This window comes from Rutidosis leptorrhynchoides, chromosome 3, assembly GCF_046630445.1.
Source record: "Rutidosis leptorrhynchoides isolate AG116_Rl617_1_P2 chromosome 3, CSIRO_AGI_Rlap_v1, whole genome shotgun sequence".
Classification (NCBI taxonomy): Eukaryota; Viridiplantae; Streptophyta; class Magnoliopsida; order Asterales; family Asteraceae; genus Rutidosis; species Rutidosis leptorrhynchoides.
This window is the reverse complement of record NC_092335.1, coordinates 157,218,881-157,225,118: the sequence shown is the minus strand read 5'-3', so window position 1 is coordinate 157,225,118 and position 6,238 is coordinate 157,218,881.

The window sequence follows — 6,238 nt, the reverse complement described above, 5'->3', positions numbered from 1 at the left end:
AGATTTGAAGGAAAAGACAAAAAAGGAATTTGTCGATATATATATATATATATATATATATATATATATATATATATATATATATATATATATATATATATATATATATATGTTTCAGAGCTCGTGCATTGCATTGGATAATATAATCGTGCAAAATTATTTTATTATTTCAAACAATTTTTCTTTTAAGTTTAAGAGTTTGTGATTAAAAATTGATTTTTATTAATAGAGTAATGAAAGATTGTGTCTTCTCAAGTTTAATCCCCGCTTAACGATAATGAACGGACTACGGCGTTTTCTTACATGTCTTGGTGGGATTATCTCTTCTAACTTGCTTTACTTTCGTTTTAGTTTATCTTAGGTGTACATTTCTCGTTTTGTTGAAAGATTGTAACTTGTATATTCTTACCTATATTAATAAAATGTTTCTAGTTGCCATTAAAAAAAAAAAGTAATTAAATAATCTCATATTTTTAACCCTATTTTATTGAATTATTTTTATTTTTACTTATGGTTTATGGAATTACGAATTAATTTAAGGGTAAAATGTAAAAAGGAATATGGTTATCACATATGTAGAATATCGGGAGTGGTTATCCTAAGGAGTATCATTAATTTTATTGGAACAGAATCTTCTATGTATTCTGTTGGACGGTGATTACCAACCACATGAATTTTGACATGTTTAATTGTTGCTCACATTTACAAGTCAAATATGGATGAAGTTGTTTTTCACATGTGACAATTGTGATGTCAAAATGGTAGGCTAGTGTGGCTACATTTGTTGGAAATGTTTTCATATGTGGTATTCACATTAGGAAGGAAACATTATAAATACAAGGATATCTAGCTTGTTGAAAGCATCCAGAGAAAGGGATCAAGTGGTCCAAGGGAGGATCAAAGTATCACAAATGTAGTAAACATAGTTGATCGATAATATCAACGGAGTGTGTTTCTTTGTGAGGTCGAGAATTTTATTCTTGTAAGGAGTGTAAAAGAGTGTACTGGAAACTTAGATTTTATACTAAAATCTAAGGGGCTTGGGTTTGGTTTTAACTCATAGTGTACTTTTTCTTGTACCGGGTTATTTTATATTATAAGAATAAAGGAGACTCTTGGGGTGGACGTAGGCAGGGTTTTGCCGAACCACGTTAAATCGTCGTGTTATCAATTACTTTATTTGCTTTCTATTATTTCTCGCAAGTTTGTCTCAAACAAATTATATCATAGCTTCCGCTGGTGTGGGTGCGCTAGGCAAATTGTCATAACAAGTGGTATCAGAGCGTATCCAGGTGTTTCAGATAGTTTTTTGTTTGGAGATGGCTAGAAACGACGGTATGCAATTTAAGGTGGAGCCATTTGAGATAATGGATGACGATTGGGATATCATTGAACACATGAACGTGTTTAATGGTCTGGTGGATCAACTTGCAAAGTTGAGGTTTATATTGAGGAAGAAGATAATACCCTTATTCTTCTTGCCTCTCTTCCAAGTTCGTATGATATTTTGGTCATTACTATTCTTTACGGAAAGGCTACTGTAAAGATGGATGATGTAATACCGGTAATCTTATCACCCGATAAGAGACGAAGATCCAGTGACCATTTTTGAGCATGGGTTTGCTATGGTTGGTCATGGAAGGGGAAGGTTTGCCGAGAATAGATTTAGTGATAAGAGTAGGTCTAGATCAGGAGACGGCATGAAGGGTATCCAGTGCTTCAAATGTCAAGAGTGGGGTCAATACAAGAAGGACTGTCCACTCTGGAGGAATGATGAAGGTAAATCTGGGGGTTCATCGGCTGCGGTAGCAGTTATTGTACCGGTGGGAGATGTTCTCACAATCTCCAAAAGTTCTACTTCTGCTTAAGATGAATGGATTTTAGATTCTGGTTGTACGATGTATGTGTGTTCCAAAGAAGCTTATTTTAATAAGCTAATGTTAAAGAAAGTGGGGTGCTGACTTTAGGTGATGGTTCAACATGTGATGTTGAGGGTGTTTGCATGGTGAAAAATAAAATTGTATCACAGAGCTGCTTACGCTCTTGGTGGTGTGGCGTACACACCAAGGATGTGCAAGAATCTAATTTCCTTATGCGTGTTGGATTCTCAAGGATACGGATATTAGGCCGTAGGTGGAGTTATGAAAATCACACGTGGCGTGAAGGTCCTGAAGAGATAGAAGTATGAGGGTTTATATCGTCTGGTGGCGAGTACAAAATGTACTCGTGTCTCGAAGGTTTTGAAAGCGTGCACGCGGGAAACAGGTCGGGAACATGTTGGGACATGTTTGACCAAGGTAGACGATAGTGAGAAGGGAAATCCTACTGTGGTGGGAGAGGTGATTCGAGACTCCTATCTGGTGTCAACTAGGTAAGTTGAAGGGGTCAGCTGCACATGGTTATTGGCCGGTTTTATTTGAATCAGGTTCATGAAAGGACCCGTTCATATACATTATAAACGATTCGCAATAGTTGATTACATCGCGAGGTATTTGACCTCTATATGATACATTTTATAAACATTGCATTCGTTTTTAAAAGACAACTTTCTTCACATCGAAAATTGACAGACATGCACATCATTTCATAATATTCACTATCCAACTATAAATTGACTTAATAATAATCTTTGATGAACTCAATGACTCGAATGCAACGTTCTTCGAAATATGCCATGAAAGACTCCAAGTAATATCTTTAAAATGAGCAAATGCACAGCGAAAGATTTCTTTAATACCTGAGAATAGACATGCTTTAAAGTGTCAACCAAAAGGTTGGTGAGTTCATTAGTTTATCATAATCATTCATTTTCATCATTTTAATAGACCACAAGAATTTCATTTCCAGTTCTCATAAATATACGTCCCATGCATAGAGACAAAAATCATTCATATGGATTGAACACCTGGTAACCGACATTAACAATAAGAACGATACTTTTAATAATAATAGTAATGATAAAATAATAAGAACGATAATTTAATCTAAATCAATATCTTATAATATATTAATTTCATCATCATACTCTTACTTATTATTTCCTAATCATTTCGTTTAATAGTTTTTAATCGTCTTTTATGTCGATTTCATTTTAATGATAATAATAGTAATTATAATAATTAAGTGTTACTACTACTAGTTTAATTATAATAATACTAATAATAACTAATATTATGATAATGATATTACAAATAACTATTTTAATGATAATAATAATAATAATAATACTAATTATAACTTTAACGATAGTAATAATAAAAATAACAATTTTTAATGATCATACTGTTTATTGATAATAATAATAATAACAATAATAATAATAATTTGATAAAAACTAGAACGACGATAATAATAATCATTTTTAATAAAAATATCGAAAATTCAATTGATTATAACTTCTAATCCGTTCATCGAAACCATTCGATATCTAAAGGAAAAGTTCTTAATTTTTCGCTAGCTTTCCAAGGACATGCATATCTTATACCTTATCTCAACCGCAAGTGTAACTAATTCAAGATTCAACTTAACCTGTCTAAGGGCAATAACAAAAGTACAAGCATACATAATCCTATATTCTCGAGCACTAGTCAGAGATACACTATCAATAAGTAAAAATCAATTTACAAGTACTCACGTATCAATATTGAGATTCAATATTGCAGGAAAGGTACGTAGACGCAACGGAGATGACAAACACTAAATTTGACCTTACGAGCATACTCATGAACCATACCCATCACCTCCATAGCTATAACTCATAATTTTCTTAGCCCTATCCCACTCATAAAACCCATGTTGCAATAGCTCGCGCGTATCCCTTGTCGTAGTATTTTATGTATAATACAAGTATTATCACTCCTAATAATACTAATACTAATAATAATAAAATTAATAATCTTAATAATAAAATTAGTATATAAATAAAATAAATAAGTAAATATTACGGAGTAATATACATAGATAGAGAGATTGAGAAATGGATTCGGCACCAGACTGCGAGCTTTATAATGTGGCCTCACCAAACCCCCCATGCGATCGCATGGGGGTTCCTTGAGAAAAGCATGCGATCGCATGCCATGGTATCCCAGCTCATATGCACTAAAAATTTGTTGCCGACACTTTTTCATTTACATATACTACGTAATATGTTTATTTATATATTAATTAATATATAATATATTTAATCTTTAGAATTAATTAAATATTATATTATATTTACGTTAATGATAAAAATATAATTTTTACAAAAATGATTCGTACGTTGTCACTCGACTCATGTACCACTTTCGGTTTTTCGAGCGCACTTTCGTATGATTAGAAAACTAGCCTTTTACGTTACGCGATGTGTTCCCTTATAAATAAATTAACTTACTCATCAATAAATTACCTTATAAAAATGTAACTTTATAAAATTGAGCGTTGTGGTCATTTGCTTCTATAAATCAATGGCTCGTTGTTTGTTAAAATATTTTATTTTAAATCTGGACGTTTATGACTAAGTTAATATATATATATATATATATATATATATATATATATATATATATATATATATATATATATATATATATATATATATATATATATATATATATATATATATATATATTTATTTATTTATTTAAAATTGTAATTTTGTACATAATATATATGTTCGAAATACTTATCTAATGATATAATATTTAGTCTTTCAAAACCAATTATATTTCAAAGTTCGTTTTATATAAATTAACTCTTTTTAAATATTAGTAGTTATTCTACCAAACAATGTTTTTAATATGAAAAACTAAATGGTTGATTTATCAAAGGACACTAGTTAATCAAAGTAAAGTACACTTTTGAAATTTAAACGGAAATGATTACTAACTTTTGACTAACTCTTGTAAATGACATTTTTGTAAATCACTTTTACCAACAATTCCGGATACCGTTAAAAAGGAAAGGTTTTCTAAATCAAAGTGGACCTCTCAATAGGGACTCGTAATCATAATTCAATGTATCTGATAAATCAATCATTTGATATTATCTTCTAATTCCATCGCTAATCATATTGAAACAAATACGTTCATTTAAAGTATTATACGTTTAATATTTTGTTAACATTCTCAAACTGTTATATATACATATACCTATACATATTCATATCCAATTAAATAATAGTTCGTGAATCGTCGTAATTTGGTCGAGGTTAAATGAATGTATGAACACCGTTTAAAATTCTTGGGATTCAACTTACAAACTTTGCTTATCGTGTCGGGAATATATAAAGATTAAAGTTTAAATTTGGTCGGAAATTTCCGGGTTGTCACAGTACCTACCCGTTAAAGAAATTTCGTCCTGAAATTTGAGTGAAAAGGTCGTGAATGATAATAAGTATGTTTTCATGATGCATACGGGCTGAAAATTATATTTTATCATCAACGAATAATTTGGATAAACAATCCATTTATATGAAGAGTACGAATGAAGCTAACATAGAAGAGTGAAATGAGTAAGTGTAGATTCATCTTATCATTTGACGTAGATATGATTGATTTTCAGATTTCAAGGGATTTGAAGAAAATCTTCGTAATAAGATTTGATTCTCCGGTAACCAAGGGAATTAGGTTCCGCTTTAAATGCGATCGTCCATTTTAATTGTTCTGTCAGAGATTTTCTTATAAATTCACCTTCTTCGTTTCCTTACAACTCACACCTTCTGTTGATACATTTAATGCAAGTCCCTAGACATCTACCCACGTCCGTTGCAGGTACAACAGTTTACAGGCCACCATGATTGCTCGTTATTATCCTATCCGTGTTTGTATGTGGTTACAGGAACTGCAGGAACGAGATTTGGATGTTTGACTATGTTAGACTTAGTCAGACGTACGAGTGAAGCCTCACTAGTACGGCTGACAGGCTCATACGCACGGTTGATGCTGAGCTAAGTCACAATTACAACCTAAATGAGAAGACACGAGTGAGTGATCACCCGTACAGCTGATGAAGCCAACTCGTACGTGTGATGGATGAATCGTATGGGTGAGTCAATAGCAGGGGTATATAAAGTCTTATGTTCTTCATTTTAGGTTAAGTCTCTCATTTGTTACACACACTCAGATCTGGTGAGCTCCTCCGATTCTCTCTCAGTCCAAATCACTCAGGTGGTGAATAATAGCTCTAGTTGTTGATCTAATCACACTTGATTTAGTTGTGGTTTGACTAAATTAATCCCAAAAAGCTTAACCTATTCACT